Source organism: Hetaerina americana, unplaced genomic scaffold (assembly GCF_022747635.1).
Source record: "Hetaerina americana unplaced genomic scaffold, ioHetAmer1.1.p SCAF_84, whole genome shotgun sequence".
Lineage (NCBI taxonomy): Eukaryota > Metazoa > Arthropoda > Insecta > Odonata > Calopterygidae > Hetaerina > Hetaerina americana.
In genome coordinates, this window is record NW_027287472.1 from 848,576 (window position 1) to 870,287 (window position 21,712).

At 40.4% G+C, this 21,712-nt stretch overlaps 1 protein-coding gene across 1 annotated transcript in view; it reads left to right on the top strand.

The window, feature by feature from the left end:
• Window positions 1-21,712, top strand: part of LOC139698388 (homeobox protein unc-4-like) — a 383,173-nt gene that overhangs the window by 182,224 nt on the left and 179,237 nt on the right. The window lies entirely within an intron of this gene.

Consider the following 21,712-nt stretch of genomic DNA (forward strand, 5'->3'; position numbering starts at 1 on the left):
TACATAGTTTTCTTTGCGGAGTGAAAATTTGTGTCTATCTAAAAGTTGTCAATTTAAAATGTATTAATTTCAGTATATGCATGCCTGGAAATACTTTTTTTTGAGCCGTTTATTGAATATTTTAGTTCAAAATGGCCCGGTTTTTCTCATTCTATGCCAATTTTGCAGCAATAGGAGGATATTAAAGCCAGAGAAAGAATATTGCGAAGGAATTACATGAACAAGTAGCAACATCCTTGAATTTGAGTTTATCTTAGCGTATTAATTTCCTAATCCTTTTGAATTTCTTTGGCTTTAAAGCACGGTTTAAGAGATGAAATTTGTAATTGAAAGAAGGAAGACGTCGTAATCACATTTCATCAATAGCGAAGGAAGTAGTAGTCATTCATCTATGATTTTCATTCGCCCAAACGGCCTCCTTGACATTACCTCTTACTTTCCACTCCCTCCCATGTTTCTGCCTCCCCTTCCTACATCCAATTGAATTCCAGGACACCATCCCTCACCCTTTCCCCTTGCAATCCACGAGCATTATTCCCCCACCCTCTTGCTGCTGCTTGGCAGGCAGTTGTTTCATCCGAGTCAGATGAGATGATTGTGCGAGAAATGGAACCCCCGGCTCGGGGCAGTGCGTTGACATGGTCGGGGAGACGTTCAAGGACTCGACTCTCATTACCCACCATGCATCTACTCGTCTCCTGACCTATCATACCGCTGCGTGGCCCCATGCTTATGATATATATCTTAGGAAATATTGCATTCACTCGAGAAATAATTCTTTTGGTGAGTCATTCATCGTTTTTCTCTACCACTCACTCGTTGGATGGTGTTTGCTTTCAGTTACATTCCATGGTGTGGAATTCACGCTTTGATGTACCTAATGGTTGAGAACTTTTCAAAAGGGTTATAATACCCCCTTTGATAAAGCGTGGTTGATGTGGACAGAATATCAAGGTGAAATATGTGACGTGGCTACATGAAATTGCTATGATTCAAATTATTTAATTTCCACGCGTACTTCTCCCTGCTTGCGTAATCAGGCTACTACGAAGCTAAAATCACTTCGTAGTAACTATGTACTCAGAATTAGAGAATAAAAAAAGCATTTTGTTGGGCTACATATACCATCGGCTACCCATTTCAATTCAATTGAAGATTAGATTGAGTTAAATGTATGATATCAAGGTTGTATTTATTTTCAAGGAGTGATATCAGCCTAAAAATAATTATAAAAAGTGTATATCCATTTAATTCCTTTCCCATTCTTATACAATACTTGTTTTCTTATTAAATATATTAATACAGCTTTAATAAAAAAGTAATAAGCATAATGAAATATTTGGCTTTAACCACGCTTACTTTTTTAATTCTTACTCCTGCGGAATTCAAACATAGCCTTTGAAATTTTGACTGCAAATCCTAAGAATTGAATATAAAGCCTCTCGTATAACGGGTAAGTGTATCGTTAACTTTATTATGCCTTTCCCCCGGCGCAACAGTGTGTATATGCTTGAGTTGAATAATCTGTGAAAAATAGTTTCATTTTATCTCAGAAGACCATTTGCAGCATTCTTTTCTATTGTTGCAATTATTAGTGGTATTCACTGTACATCTAAACCAAGCAGTTTTATGATTGGCATTCAGCAGTTTTGATACTAATGATATTTACCTAATTAAAATGATATTAATTCCATCGAAGTGTGTTATAATTTTACGCTGTGAAACTGTATCGGAACAAATGAAGCTAGTCTTGCCACTTCACCTATGACCTCAATGTCATATTCATTCCACTCTTTCGCCTTTTTCATATCCGTGGGTTTCGCACCATTCAAGATTCTCTTTCTCCATCGGAGTAGGCATTCCTAGCCTACACATTCACATCCTCCACCCGACCTCTCTAGTTGGATCCGTATTCTACTCACAGCATCCCCCCACCGTTCATATTCCCTCCTCATGCTTCTTCTCATGAATATCATCTTTCCTTTCCGTATATACATATGTGGCTCTTTCTCCCCATCAGTCCCTTTCCCTTCATCCTGCAGGAAAGCAGTGCGCATCTCTATTACAAGTGCCACCGATAGTGCCTTGTGTCTCCACCTTGATCTCTCTCCACAACCTCTCTTCTTCCACCACCTATTACTCTATCGCCATTTCCTACTTTCCCTCTCTAATAGCCCCCTTAGAACCTTCTTGCACCTTTTTGACCCATTTGGATACGTATGACGTAAATGGATAGGATTTTAGGATTTGAATGCCTTTGGATAGTTATTGTTAAAGAGCTTATGGATGTCCTAAGACCAAGAAAACACAACACCAAGATCACATATTTAATATTTGAGCATGCGAGTAAAGTTATGAGATTTCATTTCTTGTTGTATGTGAAATTTCCATGTGAATGTTTAATTTACTGAGATGTAGTTTCTGCCGCATAAAACTATACAGTGGTGGGCCATAGTAAAAGAGTTAATAGTAATTCATCATCAGTATTTCAATCCTAGAATTGGTTTACTGTAGCCCTCCTTTATACTACGAGTATTTATGCACTACATGTATATTCAATGTCAATTCCCTCAATCTCTGACACCTTCTCCGTTTTACGTCCTAATTAATTTGTCCCATGAACATACTCTTGGTCTCCCTCGTGGAATCTTACCTTCTATATTTCCTTCTATTATATTCCTAATCAATCAATTGTGCCTCAATGCATGTCCAATCCATCTATTTCTTTTTTGCCGTACAGTACTTCATATGGTCTTATCTTCTTCTACTCTTCTATATACTTCCTCGTTCCTTACTTTGTATGTCCATTTAATCTTCAGTATTCTCCTCCAGCTCTCTTTCAAAGGCTTCTATTCTTTGCTGGTCCACTTTTCCAATTTTCCAAGTTTCGGAACCATAGAGCGCCATGCTCCACACGAAAGTCTTTACGAATTGTTTCTTTATTTCCAGCCTTAGGTTCTTTGAATATAGTAATTAATAATAATATAATATTTTAAAATTGTGGCCAGCGGCGCCAAAAACCCTGAGTGTGGTAAAACCGAATAGTCCTACCCCACACGTTTAACATGCTGTTTCCGAGACCTTTGTGAAGGTATTTCAGAATTCCACCGATTAATAAATATGGTTAAAAATCAAGAATGACTTTTCAAAATGTAATTTCAAGGAAAATATTTCTCCGCTATCTATCCCTATTTTTTCCTTGTTTAACGCCGTTGTTACCACAGTTTCTCTTTAGGCGGTTATGGTTTATATAATTGTACTTATCAGTGACTGTTTGGTGATGTATTAGGTTAAATTTGATAAGAAGACGGTAGGGAAAATCCTTGATTGGCTAAGAGTCTGGTCAAAATTAGAGCTAAAACAAAGTAGTTATTTCCCTTTGGAACTAAATTGCAGCTCGTTTGCATTCATTGAAAAACTTCCTGGAAATGCTGGTAAATAATATTTGTAACATAAATTTATAATTCCTATGGAAATCTGACTATAGTAACTGGCTAATTAAATAACTAAGAAGTGAATAAATTTAGGCGCCCCAATTTTTCCAGGCCGGGAATGGATTTTTAATATTCGACTTAACAAGAGGAAAATGGTGTCACCATGAAAACCACCAAAATAAGTACTATGTAATATCTTCATTTTTTAATGAAAGGCAAGCTATTATGCTGATGAATACCGCTTTTTAATGGTAACATATTTCCATTAAACCGTGTTCATTTGCCCTCCTGCAGGAGATTCACGTTTCGTCTTGGCCTCGTGTAACATTCATCACTTTGATTACTTTGCACTGTAATCATTTGGGAATTCGATGTGCGAGTAACCAATGCCTATCCCTCTCAGCCTCCATGACACGTCGTCGGTAGTCCCCTTCACCCCCTTTACCCGACACTCTCGTTCATCCGATGGCTCCATTCTCCAACAGCCCACTCTTCTTAATTCTCTTTCACTCTCCACCCCTCATTCTACCATCAACCCCAATCTTATTATTCCCTTCTCTAGCCTCTACCTTCATTTTTCTCTCTCTAACACTCACTGCCCTCTCTTTTCTATAATTCCTCGTTCTCATAGAAATTCTATAAACCTTTTAGCCTTATTTCAAGATCCCTCGCGATGCGATTCTTAAAAACATTATAATTTAGTTTTTTAAGCATTTTCCTGCGAGACAGACTCATTTCCGTCGATTTCCACCCTCTTCATCTACCTCCCACTTACTCGAATAGAATAAAGGAAATTTATACGTTTTCTCAGTTGGATTATATTGAAAATTGTGATAGTTTTCAGTAGAGGGAACGCAGCAATGATGATTGCCCGTATACATTTGTGTGGAAAATATGTCTTGCCTTCTTGGCATGAATGTGTAACTGATTTCATTTGATTAAACGATAGAGTATCCTTACCATTTAGTAATTCTTCGGCCAAATGAATTCTCCTCGTAAAAATCCATTCAGTATGTTTACTTTTAATGCCGATAATGGTTCATGTGGTAGATGGTGACATATTTCTTCGGCTGGAACTAAGGATATAATGCTGTTTGCGTTGAATTGAATTTGCTTGTCATTGATTCTAAAATTTACCTATAAAAATGTCATCGTTGTTAGGTAACTGAATGGTTTTGATTTTACTTTGGCTCAAATTGTATTTATCTATTATATTAGCCATTCGTAAAGCAATTGTATAATATGAAATCCTACAATCCTCAAGAAAAATGAATAAATGCCATACATTTTTTAGTAACGAAAAATCGGAATTTTTCAGTGATAGGTCTTGAACTTTCTCCGAATCGCTTAATTTCTTCACCTTCCCCGAAGAAAGGATCAAATTGAATATATAAAATGAAGCAAATAATGATTCTCATTCCCTAACCTTTTATCCTCCCGCGCAACATTTTTCTCATTGCCCTCCAACAAATTTCACTCGAATTTTCTCCTCTCTGTGAGCCATACTCTCTCGCATCCTATCATCATCTTTTAAGCCTCAGCAGCTTTCCCCGTCTTCCGAAAAACCTTATTCCTCCACTTCCCACTTCGACGCGATATGAAAGCTCCTCCATGTTCCCACTCTCTTGCTCTCATCTCCCTCCCCTCATCCATTAATCCTTTTATTCCCAAATTAATTTGACGCACGTCCTTTTGCTGCTCCACGCCTTTGTAGTGGGTGGGCAGGACGTTGGAGGGGCAGGGGGGAGGGAGAAGGAGTCGAAAAATATTTGAAAAAAATAGAATAATAAATGATAAATAAAAATGCGGAAGCTCTCTGGCACTCTCCCCTTGTCGACATAATTCTTTATCCCACTCTCTCGCTCTCTTACCCCTTCTCTTTTCGACTTCATATCCTTTCCATATTCCGTTTACGCAATCTTAACCATTATTTTTCCTTCTAATTTTTATCTTTTCCCTCACCTCGTCACTATTTTTGACCATACCACTTGTCACCTATTGGGAAATTTGGAATAAACTCTATAGTCACAGTTCTTTCAGAATCTTGCTTATTTCGTCAACTCCTGGTCTTAAATGCCAAAGGCTTAATTGTAAAATGAACAAATCAGAAATCGCCTAAAAAAATCTTAATAGCATCTAAACTTGCACATTAGTAACGTGGCGGGATATCCTATTATACGGAAAATTCGAGTGCATAATAAAGGATGGTGGGTGATGTATTTTGACAAAACTAGCTACACGCAGAGTGTGCACTTCTGAGGTATTGATTTTCATTTTTCTATCGCATGTTATCGGATTTTTGGGACATATAATATGCACCTATGGTCAGGGATCAGGCGGATAGTGATTCGGCTGAATTCATTCACTCTTAGCAATGATGGTTGAATTGTAGAAGGCGATGATAAGAATTGAGGTGTGAGGCGGTTCCGGGTTCATAAGGCGGAGGCAGATGATGAGACGTGAAGACGATACGATAAGAGAAAGGTGAAGGGAGATGGAAAAGAAGGGGCAAGAAAAATTATAGGAGAAAAAAGATGGAAGAGTCTTGTGGGAGTTCTTTTGGGGTTAATGCGTAGGAGAGAGGAGTAAGTCCCAAAAAAGAGAAAGAGGGACTAAGACGATATAAAGAGAGGGCGGGGTGGAGAAATAAAAATATAAAGGACACGGGAGAATCCCATATCCGGATGGAAAACAGAAGAGAGAGAGTGGAGAGAAGGAAGAGAGCTGTGAAGGGGAAGAGAATTGAAACCGGCGCGCGTGCCTTTTGTGGGGCATTCGGGATAATTTTGGCGACTAGTCCGGTGGAGACGACTAACTCTTAAAGAAATACTAGAGAGATTTGATGCTAGAAAAAATCATAGAGTCCATCGCATAGCCGCGGTAGGACCAGGATAAAGGGCTTTAAAGAGGCAAAGAGAAAGGTTTATGAATGAAGAAAAACTTCAATATCATTTTCCAAGTGGTTGTTCGAAGGACTTTAATTGCCCTTTCCCCTCTGTTCCTCATCAACTTCTCCATTCCACACGGTGTTTTCCCCTTACAGTTCTTATAGTAATCTGATCGCTACAACTTACATTCTGACCGCCGTTGCAATTTTAAAAATCCTGTAATAAATGAGTAGAATTGTGAGCAGTTAGTATCACGTCGTATTTCTCCGGGATTTTGAATTAGGAATGTCAATTTTAAAATTTCCCAAGCTATTTTTCCATGTATTCGATGGTTTCTGGCTCACCTTTGTGGAGGATCATGATCAATGATTTTCAGTGAACTTTCGAATTTTCCATTTTACAAAGATTAAGACAGTTAAAAGGTTTACGGCATGATGCTTATTTTTTTAAATCAAAACAACTTACAGCCGTTGGGGAGCGATTCTCGCATGATGGTACTCTCTTTGGTTTTTCTGATTGGTTCGGTTGAAATCAATTCTCTTGAGTGGTGTCAGTGGCCTTATGAGGCTGAGGCTAGGAGAACGTGGTAGGGAAGGAGGCAAACTGCTCTTCGTCCAAATGTTGGCCAGATATTGTAGTGTTTTGAGTCCTCCGGTAGTAATTTACCCTGGTCCATCCATCCCTCCATTTATTCCCTGTTTTTCTTTCGGCCCTCCCCAATTCCTCATGGCCTTGTCCTTCTCCCGCGTTTCCTCATTCTCATCATTTATTTCTCTCTGTTTCTTAATTACTTACTCTTTCTCTATCTCTTCCTCCGGGAAACTCTTCGACCGCTTTGGCATCTCCGAAGCCTTTTCCTCCTCCAAAGAGGTCACCTTGAAGACTTCCATTTCCCTTCAAGTTCTTCCATCCTCTTCCCTTCCATCCCCCAAACCTAACCTCCTCTCTCCCCCAGCCCTACACTCTCTGCCGCTTCCCACTCCATGCCTCTCTCCTTCCAACCCCCTCTCATTCCATTCCTTCGTTCTCCTCACGACTTCGTTCTAATCCTGCCTCCCTTTCTCTTTACTCCCTCGTCAAAATTCATTCTTTCGTGCCGTTCAACATTGGGCCATTACGCGTTGGTGGTTCCTCCCGCCATTTTTCGCACTCATTGTTTCCTGAAAATGATCCTCCGTGAATTTTCATTTTCTCGGCCAGGAGGATAGGCTTCTTTTTTGTTCCATATTCTTCGTTTCTGTTTATTTTTTAAATCACCTGAATCTTTATCTTGCGTATCCTTTTTGCTTGCTAAAAACTTCAGCAGCCATCCATTGTTATACTCATTCCCTCATGGCTTCAGTAGAGTTTTTAATGTTGATATTTGTACTTTATTTATATCTGTATTTAGCCATTAAATTCATCAAATTTTAAAACAGTACATTATTAATTAAAATTCTTATTTATCGAGCGGTGATCTACTTTTATTTGTCATAATTATCGTACATTTGGGCATTAATATAGAGTCAGAATTGCTAATATATTTGCTATCAGTTACTCTCTATTAAAAGTGGATATTTGATTTAAATGAGATTTTTCCAAACTTCTTGATATTATGGAATCATTGATTTTATTCATTTGTTATTTTTTCCGGTTAAGGAGCCGGAAAACACTCACCCTCGTTATTCGCTACCAAATCTTTCAGAGTCTGCCCTGCCCATTCGGTCTGACTGCTGCTTAAATGTAATGGCATATTCTGTGAAAAGTGTATTTGATTATGTTGCTTATACACAGAGATTGGGGAAGGAATAATATTTTTATTGATATTCCAACAGTCATTTACCCCGTGAGCGGAGTGCATGCGTGAAAAAGCCTAAAATTTTACTTGTTTTAAATATACTGCCTCATATTTCATATCAATCACCTTATGCGCATTTTAAGAAACCCAGGATGGAGTATCCAGTACGAGTGGAAACAATCCTTGATATTATCGATGAGTCATTTAAACATTTTAACATAAAATATGATTCGCTGTGGTGAACTATGTGATGATGACAATAGGAAATGTTTATATGCGTGGGGCTTCGTTTAAGTTTTAATCCTAAATCTCAGGGCGAACTGGCATTTCCGTTAGCTCCGGGATACATTTATTTCGTCCGTGGCAGTAAGGAAATATCACGCATTCCATTTTTAAACCTATCCTCTCGACTCACTCCGTTTTTCCTCCATGCGATATATCTCAACCCCTGACTCCACCCTCCGTACCTTTCATCTTCCCTTGTCTCCTCCTCTCCCTCCTGTCCGTTTCTCTCAACTTTCCCTCTCAATTTACCCCCTCTGCGCTCACACACACCTTTCCCTCCCTTTCACTCCGGGCTCTGCGCTCTTGCGAATCGCCTTATCACGCGAAGCTCACCCATCCAACGCCACTTCTCAACCCCTAACCCCCCCCCCCCGGCCATCTTCCGACTGCTACCAACACCTCCACCACGCCGCCACCATACTCCAACCGCCGCCGCCACCTCAGTCTCTTACTCCCCTTCTCCTCTTCCAGCCCTACCTGTCCCTCTCTTGTGCATCTCTCCTCTATCTCCTGAGCATTTCTCCCCCCCTTCTCCGAATCTCTTTCGCCAACCCGCACCCCGGCCGCCCTCTCTCGTCTCCATCTCCTCCCTCCCTTGCCCTTTTCCTCTCCTATCCCATTTTCTCCCAATGCTCCCAAGGTCGCCCCCGGAAGAAGCTGGATTCAGAGTGAAGGGGAAATGAAAGGGGATGGAGGATGAAAGAACGCTGCGGTGGAGTTTTTGGGGCAAGATCCGTAATCAGATGGTGCTGAGAATGGAAATAGAAATGTGGCGATGATAGAAGAAGGGAGGATGAAGAAATTGGACATGAATTTAACATACTCTAGGGAACCCCATTAGTCCAATATTATAATTAAGTAAAGTCTTCAGTTTCAAGAGAGACACTGCCGCCAACGTGCGGAATATCGATGAAATTTATTATAAAATTAGCATGTATATATTTTTGACTAAAAGGCACCACAAAATATTTTATTGTAATTAATTATCGTAAAATGATATGGTCTTATGACGTGATGAAATAACACAATTACATGATATAAGAGTAACAGGTTTTTAAAACTGCCTCCTTACCAGAAATTGGCACAGTAGCATGCAAATAGGTAGGAACGTATTAATGCCTATAGTAATAGCGTTGCAATTTACTTAGCAAACTACTAGAATATTATCGCAATGAAAAATTACTAAATGGAGTCATTGCTTCAGAGAGGAGGATAAAAATATGAATATTCTTTGGTTAAGGGTTTGAGAATACTACACTGTGGTTTGAACAACTCGGGTTTTTTCGGAGACAGTTAACACTAAGGTAAACATTCAAAAAATACGTCATGTACTTTGAAATGGCACCTATCAGGCCCAGCAATATTTCGTAAGTACTGAAAAAGGAATTACGAAAAGAGGAAACAGAGAGAGGGAAAGAGAAAGGGGAAGGCATAATGGGGCATGAGGACAGTCGTAAGGTGGTAAGAAGCTTGCGTTGTTTTGAGGGGAAGAGGATGCGAACGGGCAGTTAGTTGGAAGGGAGGATTCATCTCCCTCATACCATTCCCTTCCGACTTGTCCCCTACATCCCTCCCACCCCGCAACCCTAACTCGATTTCCACGCCGTGGATCTCGGAGTCTCCCGACCGTGGATGCTTTGTGGAACGGAAAAGATGGACGCAGTTTCCTTCGCTACACGGTCAATGGGTTCTGGAATCGCTTTGAGGCAGTGGAGGAGGAAGGGGAGGAGTGGAGGGACCTGGTCTCTCTCCCTCAAACAGAGGGATCCGGGATTTACACTCCTTTCTCGCTAATTTATTTTTATTTCCTCTCCTCTCCCCAGCCGCCGACCTCGTGAGTCTCTTGCCCCTCATCCTACTCTTCTATCACCCCCTCCTTCCCTCATCGCCATCGTTCTTTCTTCACTTTGCTTTTGCCTTTTCCTCCTCTCTCCTCAGTCTCCAACCTGAATCGGCCTCCCCTGTTTTGGTTCCTTTGATCAGACAATCCATTAGTGCAATTGCCATTTTTTGTGCTTCAAATTCCTAAGGGACATGCTTTCATCGATTCTGTCATTCTTCTCCCTCCTCTCTGGCCATAGGGTTTTCAGCAATGCTGTAATACAACATCATCCATTTAGGTTCACCCTATTATCAATATTTTACTGCTTCCTACTTCCAAATAGTTGCTTGTGATCATTTCATTGCTATCGGTGGTACATTAGGAATCGGTTTTAGATTATTTCCGTTCTAAACATTAATTTGAGATGTCGTTATTAGTAAAAAATAATACATACGCGTACCATCGCCTAGTTATGGATTCTTGCTTAGGTAGTTTGGATAAGTTCTATGACATTAATACAATACTTATGTAACCTGAAAACCTGGGCTATATTAGGTCGCATATTGAACGATTTCAACATATTTTCAATCGTTCTTTGTCCAATCCATGTCTCACAAATTCGTAATAAACAAAATTTCTTGCAAAAATATTCGCTCTGAGTTTTTAATAATTGATATTTAATAAAAAATCAAACCTAAAATGTTCACCTGTCAAGGAGTCAATATTGGAATGCGTCTGTGTTCGAATTTTATATTAATTTTTCGCTCAGAATTTCGCTTCATTTGATTGTTACATTTTTCGAATTAAAATATGTTCAATTTTTAAATTCCTCAAATTTTTTCACTGATGTATGCCATCTCAACCTCCGCCCTTCATTCATATTCTTTTTAATCGCTTTTACTCTTTTTATTCGTCTCCACCTTTTCTCTTCCACCGCTCTGAAGGCTTTGTAACCTCTGAGTTCGAAATACGGTAGTGATTTCACGTTGTGGAGTGTATTTATTTGCAGCGTCTTGAGGTCGGTTGACGCTGACGAATTAAGATGGGAGAAGGAAGGGATTTTTTTCCGAAGGTTCGGATAGGGGCGTGTGTGTGAAGGGAGAATGGAGATGCTTGGTGCCCCAAAGGTTAAGAAGGCTTCCAGCTTGGCGGTTTGCGCAGGTATTTATGAGCCATCAGTTTTTCTCCGCGCGTGTTTTTCTCGAACATGATTCCCATTTTGTATTCATTTCCGAAGCAGTTTGCGTTCTCCGGAAAGCAGAATGTCTTGGTTTCCCCCAACGACGCCAATACCTTCTTCCCTGCTCTCATCAAATATGTAGGTATGCTTGGTCCCAGTGGTGAGCTGTAGATGGTGCCACCTTGTAAATATCTGTGAATTGTATTATAGCCGTCAAAAGGCGTTAACGGCTTATTTAGGAATCGAATTCTGAATAATCAAGTAAAATATATATTTTGTCCTTAGGTTACAAGACAGGAAGCCATTTGTATGTATTGTAATGTGATTAAATGAATTAAGGCCAAAGTGAAATACAGGTGTGCCTGCGTTTGTCACATTTTTAAAAGTATAATTCCATAAAATAGGTATAATAACACATTTTCCAATTTCACAAGTGTAAAAATTGCAGTATACTAAACAAATGTACTGTTGGTCAGAATGATAATGCTAAAAAGGCGTCACGTTGAAATGAATCAGCATTGTCAGTATTTATAGACTAAAAATACATATCCTTTGGACGCAGTACACTGTTAAAAGTGTAAATTTCACTTGCATTGATGATAATCTCCAAATTATTTTTAGGGAATACTGTAAAATAAAAATATGATATCAATGAGCTAAGGTATATTTTGCTTAGAGAGAAAAAATAATTGACCCTCGAAATCTCTGTGCCCGCGCCCTCGAGACAGCGAATCACTGCCTTGACACTTTTAAGGTCCGGTGGTTTTCTTAGGCGCCGCGGGAATCCCCCTATTGCACCTCGTGCGTAGTAACGCTTCATTTCCGTCGCGTCCCTCGAGGATTGCAACTTCACGTCGCTTCACGCCACCAGCCACCACCGCCCCTCTCTCCACTCCCTTCCCCCGAGCAAGGCGCGCGCGAGCCCCTGCAGGCGGCTGGAGAGATGTTTCGGAGGCTCCATCTCTGCTTTCGCCCTCTCTTCCTCTCTCTCCCCCTCCAATCTCTCTCTCCCTGGGCGCACACAAACTCGAGCGTGCTAATGGTTCCCAACTCCAACGGATCAGTTGGCTCGCTGTCCTTTCCTACACACTCACACACATCTTCCAGCTCATTCCTTTCTATTCTTTGCTTCCTTTTTCCCTCCCGAGACCGAGTTGTCCAGGTGTGTTATCCCTCTCGTTTAAGAAGCATTTCGGGTCGCCCCGCGGCTTCTGCCTACCCTACCTCTCGCGCGCCGCGCGATAGTCGAAAAATAACAGGGAAAGGGAAGAAGATGAGAGGGGGTGGAGGATATACAAGGAGGAGGATGAGGGCTTGCGATGGCGTCGTAGGACGTTGGTTGGATAAAGTGGGCGGGTGGGGGGAAGGGGAGGGGAGGAGGAGCGGTAGTGTGGGCGAGACGGAAAGGAGAGGAGGGCTGAAGGTAGGGAGCGGAGGAGAGTGGCGGGGTGGCTCAAGGACGGCGGGTTCTTCAGAGTGGAAAAGGAAGTGCGAGACTCGTCGGAGGAAGTCTGTAATGGCGGTAGGGAGGCGGGAGTAAAGGGATTGGAGGATATTCGCATGGAACGAGTTCCCACTGTGTTTTTTGCAGGCCCTTTGTTTCGATTTATATAAAGGCTTTCTGAGGGCAACCGGCAGCCATTGTCAAGAGCTTTGAAATTTCCACGGAAATCTTAGCCTCACTTGAAGACAATTTCTCGATAACCTTGCTTAGCGCAAGACGGGAGTATTCTAAATGAACGGTTATTTGCTTTTTTGAGGAATCTAAGTCGTCAGGAATCCGACTGCCGTTTTCGAAGTTTAATAGCCGACAATCACACGCCAGATGGGGTGGTCTTAGTATTCGCGCAAACAAATGGTCACCGCTCTGCGGGCTCTCCTGTGAAATTCTCTCCTCTAAAGCTGTTAATTTAAGGGGAATCTAAGTTTGTCATCTTGAAAGAAACAATTTCATGATTACGCTTTTAATTAATCACCCTCAGTGTACTATTGATCTAATGCTTAGAAGGGAGAAAACCAAAGCCAATAGCCCTAAATGATGCATTGAGTATGATCCAGCAATCACAAAAATTGTAATAAACGAATATACCCGTTATTTTCCCATTCAAACACCGTAGGGTGATTTTACAATTATGGACAACCTCACTGAATGGATTGAAAATATAAATAGTAATAATAAAATAATATAAAATTTGCAATACAATTTTTTCACCTCGTTTCCCTATCGAAAAATCCTTCTCATTAATTATTGATTCTTCAAGACCACTACTTCCGTTATCCTTTTTCGCGTATATTTTCCTCGGTTGTCATTAATTTGAAGGTTACTACGCAGAATTAAGGTTTAGTAATTGTCAAAAAAGAATATTCTTATTTTGATGCTGCCGTAAGACAGGGATCTTTTAATCTTGAAATTTTTATCCTGATCTTGAAATTGATCCTGTAAACATCATGCGGCTCATTTAGCTTCGCAAATTGATACTTGTATCCGTTACCATCATGCATTAATAGGTATATAAACAAAAGTCCTTGCGCTAATTCCTGCCATATTTTAATACGAGTACTTTTCACTCCCGATATCACACGTCTTACGGTTTATTTTTGTCTTCCTATATCCTACTCTCACGAATTGAAAGTGGGAATACGTGTAAAAAATACGACGGTGGGATGGACGGCGATGAGAGAGAACCTCTCCCCTTTCATTCCTCCACCAACTATACCACCTTCCTCCCGTGACTTCTCTCCCCTGACTTCCCTGGCCCTCCCCTCGTCTTGAAGGTCAGTCCGGCACCCTGGAGAAATGGCGGCTGTGAGGTGAGAATTATGGGCAAACGAGGGAAATGCCTGCACGGTTACGGAGTCTACAGGGAATTTCCTTGTTGGGTGAAGGTAGGATAGAGGAGAACGAAGTTGAAGAGCGTGGAAGATGGTGTGGATACGCTGGGAGGAGGGGAAAGTGTTGGGCGTCTTGCGTTTTGGCATTTCCTGTCCCTCCACCGTCCTCTGGAGTTCCTCTTCTTGATCCGCCGGATTCCGCTCCATCCATCTTTCCCACCGCCAAGACGCTGCTTCCTCCTTCCATTCCTGTCTTTTAAAATGTTCCTCCTCTTTGCGAACTTCACACTTTGTCCTTCAACTTTTAGTGACAGCGCGACGGAAGTTTCTCAAATTTTCTCACGATATTAATCCATCCCATCGTCTATGTAAATCGTCATAAAGCGAGGGCTGTGTGCTGCAAAATTCATTTCCTTCACTTCCTTCTTAAAAAAGTATCCGACGCGGGGAGTAGGTATCATAAACAACACCTCTCCTCTCATTCGATACTTCCTTGTCACACTATGTGCACGTTTGTGGTCGTGGATGTGCCTCCCCAGTTTTTTTTCGTATGCTTATGTGAGTGTGACATATACAACCAATCAAAAGTTAGTGAATCTCGCTGTGCTGCCCCTGCCATTTTTTGTGATTTATTTTGACAAAGAGCTATTGTTAACGATTGCGATTAGGAGTTGATACGTAATCCATGTGCTTATGAATGCTTTGAGTTGCGCGGCATCCTCCCACTTTTATTCTGGCAAGAACTTAGCATTGAGCTCGTTAGATGAATTCACTTTTTTTCTCAAGGACTAAAATACACGAAATAAATTCCTGTATAATTTGATTCCATATTTCGAAAAATGTTTACTGTTTCTCTTTCCGATTTTGGAGCGGAAAGCTTAATTCTCTTTGATACAGCTCTTATTTTTCCTGTTCGGGTTATCTGGAAGGTTTATGCCATAACTCTAAAAACGGCGGGTCAATCGATCAGTTGGCGGCAGTGACTTCCTAACTGCTTCAAGTACGGAAGCGCTTGGAAATAGAAGAGGATAGACAACTGCGTACATGTAGGCAACCCACATATCGCTTTGCCCTTGCGCGGTGGCTAGCATCTGCGGCTGAATAGGAAACGCTAGGAAGTTCCGCCGCCCGCCCGTAACCAATCCTGGCCAATTGTCATACCGATCGCATTACCTTCTATCGGTTAATACGTTGAATAATAACAACAACCGTGCATCTAATAACCATGAAAAATCATTGCGGCACCTTAGCCATATATAGATACTTTCTCTTCAGTAGTTTCCATGTTTCATATTATATTTTTTTTACTAAGCTAGTGATATGTTGCGTATTGCAAATTAACATTTTTTCTCACATATGTTTGAATCTCAAGTTGGGTGTAGTACATAATTCTCCCTTTCGGTCCCAGATGAATGAGTGCGCCTAATTAATAGACTCGAGATTTCTCATTGTTTTGCGATGGCAATAATTGCTATATTTTTAATGCCTTTCATTTCCTTTTAAATGACAGTATTGTAGAAAAAAATCCTCGATATGAATCAAATAAGCAGCCAAAAATAAAATCAATGAGAGCGAATTGTACACTCATACTGATTTCCTCTCTGTTTTCTTGGTGTCTTGTTTCTCTTTAAAGATTTAAAATAAGCATCGCTGAAAGAGTAGCTTTTATTTGATGTAATTTGTAAAATGATGATGAAGTTACTGTGACACATGTATAGCGGAAATAACACATCCGCTGCGGTTAGTAATCATCCCCTGGTTCCTCATCAACATTCTTTCGCCTCCCTCCTTATAACCACTCCACGTCGTGGCCTCTCCACCTCCGAGAAATACCAGCGGGTAGAAATTCGCCAAAGTCCTCTTACCAACCCACCTAGACAGAAACACGCGTCCCTGGATCCACCCGGGTGGATTGTTTAACACGTCTGAAATCTCTTCACACCCCGCCGTAAAGTGTCTCCGTCTCTCTTCCCTCTCTCTCTCCCTACTTCTCTCTCTTTCTCCTCTCACTCACCCTCCACATCGTGGAAATCCGCTGTTCAAACTAATCTTCTTCCTCCCCTCCCTCTCCTACTGTTCTCAGTGACGACGTCCAGGTGGAGAGTGGGAAACAGTCTGACGAGCTACCGAGCGCCATTCAAGACCATTCGGACTACGTTAAATGGCACACTTTGTTGTTTTCTCCTTCGACTCATTACTCCCTCTTCATTACCCATCCAACTCCTCTACCGTCCCATCTCAGTCGAACTTCATCACAACCTCAATCCATCCCTCTTCTGTACGCCCAGTGTTATAGATCATTTACTTAATTTCCGATATTCATGCACTTCTATTCATTTTTCCTTTGACTTTCCTCTCCTCGACATTCCAGCCTGTTTTTTTAACAAATCCCCTCCATATCATCGTTTCTTTGATAGATTATTGTGTTCTGGATTTTTTAGGTTTCAAGGCAAGTACTTAAGAAAGTTTTCGTCAGCCTTTTCGTTCAACCCCAGTGATACTTATTGCCATAGCCTTGACTATATGGGGTTTCAGAAGCAAATTTTGCTAAGTTTGGCGGTGCCGTACCACTGACGACGTCGTATTTCACTCTCCTTGCACCTGCCGCGCTCTTCCCTCTGGGCGTCTCGCTTTTCCTCGCCGTCGGTTACTTCCCGTGCGCTCCTTCACGCCTCCCCTCTCAATATTCTTCCCCGGCATGGTCAGGAGGATGTGATGGGGGCAATGAATGCCTTTTAGCTGCGCGTTGACGTCACCGGGTGGAAATCGTGGAATGGAAACGGTGGCCATTGCTCAGAGTTTCCGCCTTCGGTACTCCAATGGTGGAGTACTTTAGCGCTCACGTCTCGCTTGGTCACTCCTTTTGGAATCGCCTTGCATGTGAAACGCTATATCATTGGATCAGAGAAGGGACTGTTCGCCATTTTCACTGCTACCATGCCGCGGGTGAATAATGTTGAACACTTAATTGAATCAATGGGCACTTTTAAAAGGCTTTAATATGAATCGGCCGGCAGAGTAAAGCTCTCTGGAATTCAATTACCCATTGGTTTAGTGGTACATTAAAACTTGCAATTACGGGTTACCAAGGTACTCTCCTGAACAATTGAGATGACCTCATATCCTTCCTTTTGCAAGGTGGAGACTAATGCATTTGCCACAAAACTCTTGGCGACTCACGTCCCGTAAAACATTTTCTTCGGCTTTGTTAAAAATACTATATGCGATTCGGTTTCTATGCGTGCATGTACATTGTCAAAGTACTGCTAATCTTATTCAATACCTCCTGTCAATATCATTCCCTTTCAAAACTACCTGGATAAGCGATTTCAATTCTCAATAGGTTTCATATTTCTTTTACTCTTACCTAAGGGTTTACCTTCATGTTTTGCCATCATTTTTTAATGAAGATTTCAGATTTCAAAAAACCTTCGACAGTGTTTCTTTTAACCTCTATTCTCATGGACAGCATCTCTTAATAGTGTGGCAAAGAAGATAAAATTTTCATTGCTAATTAATGTATAATAATTGACGCAAATTTATCTTTAAATGCCACACCCGCTTTCTCAAGTCATATTTGGTTGAGCAAAAAATGTTTCAGACCATTCTCGGCGCTAAGAAATGACATTTCGTCGTCTCCTTTATTTATTGACCTTTATTTTCGGCTTCATCTTTCTCTCTTGATTGCCGCAGTACAAAAGGAAATGAGCCTTCTCAGAGCACTCTTTTCTTCTAGCCTTAGATGTCGACATAAATTTCTCAGGTTCTCACCAGCTACTTGGGATAAAATGCCAGACGAGAACTCTAAACTTTAGAAATGCTAGGATTAGAATGACATATTTTGACACTACTGCTTTATCTTGTCGTTAAAATACCTTCCCTCCCTTTTCTACTGATTTTTTGCCTTTAATGGAAATAATATTAATAATTAGCTATATTTCTTTCCAATTCACACGTTACTTTTATGGGGTTGACGCAATTTTTCTTAAAACAGTCTGTACCATGATTTCATCCCGTTTTTTTACTGTCAAAAATGTATACTTTAGAAGTTCTATTATTTTCAAGTACGTCTTTGTTGTCTGTAACACATTTAAATATATTAGAAAGTTTGCATACAGCAATTTGACTTCACATGTCTCCATCCATAAAATTACTTGACGATTGTTTGTTACAATTGTTCTTAGGTTTAAATCTTTCCCCGAATGAGGTAGGAGAATATTTTAAATTTTATGAGCTATTATTGACACTTAAAAAGTATTCTTTCGCCTAAATATTGACTGGTCAAAGAATAAACATTTTTTTAACCGACATTTTCATCGCTCCGGGCTATTAGTTGGAATGTTACAAAAGAGCGTTCTCTAGGTTAATTCCGCGACAACTTGAGATCACTAAATTTTAAACACCCTCAGTAGAATCCCAGGTCATTTCGCGAATATTTTCGGAAATATGATTGAATGTAAGCACTCGCCAAAAACATCTCTACGAAAAGTATACGTTAGATCAAATTTTACCATTAAAATCATATTTAATTTTTTTCATAAAATGTATTAGCTTAGTAGTCAATTATATCTCATACCTGAAGTAGTGGATTTTCTCCTTTTTTATTTAGAAAATTAATTCAAGTTTTTTATCGAATTTGCTAATTTTGAATATTCATGGATTATAGTCATATAACCTTGCTTAAATTTTCTTTCTCAATTTACATATATTTGCAAGAAACTCCTGAGGTTACTGGGCATACTCTGGTCAGTTCCTTCCGTAAATTTATGATACAATTTTTATTTAGTTATTCTTTCAGAGTGTGATAAATTTGTTGCATTGAAGGATTTAAGTAGATGATTTTTGATGATTTCAATAACAGCTCCGTCTTCAAAATTCAACCTATAAAAATAGGTATCTTTTTAGAAATAAAAATTAAACTGGAAACTGGTGTTAAAATTATATGTATCTTTTTAATCCGTTAGAAGGTAATATGATTTTTATATTTTTAATAAAAGTATTCTTTTTTCGTGACTGGGGTACTAGACAAAAGTGTAAATGCAGCCTATAATTATACTAATAAAATTAGTATAGTTGAAAATCTGTCTTCATATATTAAAACCATAAAATATTTAGACATATTTATTAGTCTTATTTATACAAGAAAAATGATTCATAATATGTCCACTAGAATTTTTGGTCCATTTTTTACTCCAGCTTTATTATAATAGACTAACAATATGCTGGTTGTACCGGTGAAAAAAATATATACTTCACCTACACAAATGTAGGCTATACAGTCGGTCAATATGGCCATAGTAAATTTGATCTTTCGTAATTGGTCATTATCTCGATGAACAGTATTTTTATGCATCAAACGAAATGAAAGTTCTATTGTGCGTAGGAAGGATCGGACATCGATCGGTGCATTCGTAAAAGCATGTGAATTTGTGGTCTAAAGTTTCAAGGAAGCTTGGATTTTATAATTTGATTGCACCAGAAAATAAACTCAGTCACTCCCATTTCCAATGTTAATAATACACCTGACTATAATATACATGGAATGAATTCCCAAATAAAGTGCGTAAATGCATACGTACACACGTGTGGAATACTTCGACGTATTTATTTTAGTTAATAAATTTGATCTGAGTACAGATATCACCTTTTTCATCAGCTCAATAATTTTTCAATCTAATGGAGAGGAATATGCTACGGATTTTAATTTTATCTCGTTTTTTAAACTTATCATCATCCCTTTGTAATGAGCACATCATTGCTATGTGATACGGGATTGCTCGTATGCGATAACGGCGAGCAATCATGCAAGATAGAAACTATTCATACCCAGCATCAACTTTGACAACTTAATAAGTATAAAACTCAAGGCGTGCATTAGATTGAAATTTTCGTTCGCTGAAGGAATAGAATGAAAAAATAAAAATATCAACCTCACAGTTACTACTTGTCTCCTTCATTCCCCGCTTTAGACCGACGGATAATCAAGTGCATATGTATATACGCTAAACGTGACTTCACTGGTTTCAGGATATTTCTTGGTACTATAACCTTGCTGTATACTTTTACTTATACTATATGCATACTTTTCACTGTACTTTTAACTTTAAGTTAACCTAGTATTTTAAGATGTTTTTCATGGAACTGTGAGGAAAATTGACCAGTATTTATATTATTCGAACAATGGAGTAACTCACTTTGACAAAATACGTACTTTGGTTTTGCGGCAGTGAAAATGGAAATCCCTTCAGCTTTCTGTTTCTGCTGACGCCAAACAGTGACCAGCAAACTGAAATAGAGTGCAGGAGAGACCACAGTAAAAAAATGTCGGTATTTCAAGTTTAATCTTTCAAATGGAGGGTTGCGGAGACTGATAAGGAAAAAATATGCAGCGATAGCGGGAGGAAAGAGAAGAAGGCTGGGGGTGGGAAGGAATGGGAAGCTTGAGGTGAAGTGGACGCGAGCGCAAAAAAATAGGAAATTTGGAAAAAGAAATGGAGAAACAGGAAAAACAGGTGGAGAAAGGAGGAACTTGGAGCTGGAACACCACATCTCTCTCATGTATCTTTATTTCATCTCTCCATTCTCCCTTTCCGTTTCCCTATCTTCATTTCATTTTACGTACGTTTCTGATCCTCCTTTCTCACCCTCACCTCTGTTACTACTCCCCAACACTACTCTAACCCTTTTCCATATTCTCGCTTCTTCTTTTCGTACCCGAAAACCCTGTTTTCCTCGATTCCACCCCCGCCTCCTTCTGTCCACATACGCCGACCCACTCACTCATCTCTACACCCGTCCCAGGGCCCTGTCCCAATGTATCCTTCCAAGGCTTCGGCTTTATCTCTCCGTCGTCAGTGTCACGGCTCACCCTTCTCTCTCTGCCGTCCCCCATCTATCTCTCTCTCTCTCAAATCCTACCCTCGAGTCCTCTCACCCACACACATGCACCCCCTTCTCTCCCTGCTCTCCTATCTCTCCACAATCTCCCACAAAGTGAGCCCACGTCGGCGATATCCTTTATCTCCCTCCCTCCCCATCTTTCCTTCCAACCCCCATATGTCTCATATCCTTCTCCTTTCCTTCTCCCCTCTGTCCTCACCCTTCTTGTCCCTACGCTGCCCCTCCCGTGGCACCGTTTTTATCAATCTCCGTATCTATTTATCGATCCAGCTCGACATTACAGGGCCCTCCACCTCCTTCCAAAATCCCCACATCCACCACGAACCCTTTCCTCCTATTCCCCCCCCCAATCTATCACCTCCACTGGCCCACACGCTCTCACTTTCTGCGCCGTACCCTGGATTACCAACCCCTACCTTCCTTCCGTTCTTCTCCTCACTTTCCCTCCATCTCCTTTCCTCTCTCCATCCCCTCTTTAGTCACTCAATTTCTCCCCTCTTTTTCCTCCTACCATCTCTGCTGTAGAGTGAGTACCTCAGACGCACTTCTAGGTCCACGCGTGATTGAGTGACTCGAATGTCTCTTTTCTTCTTC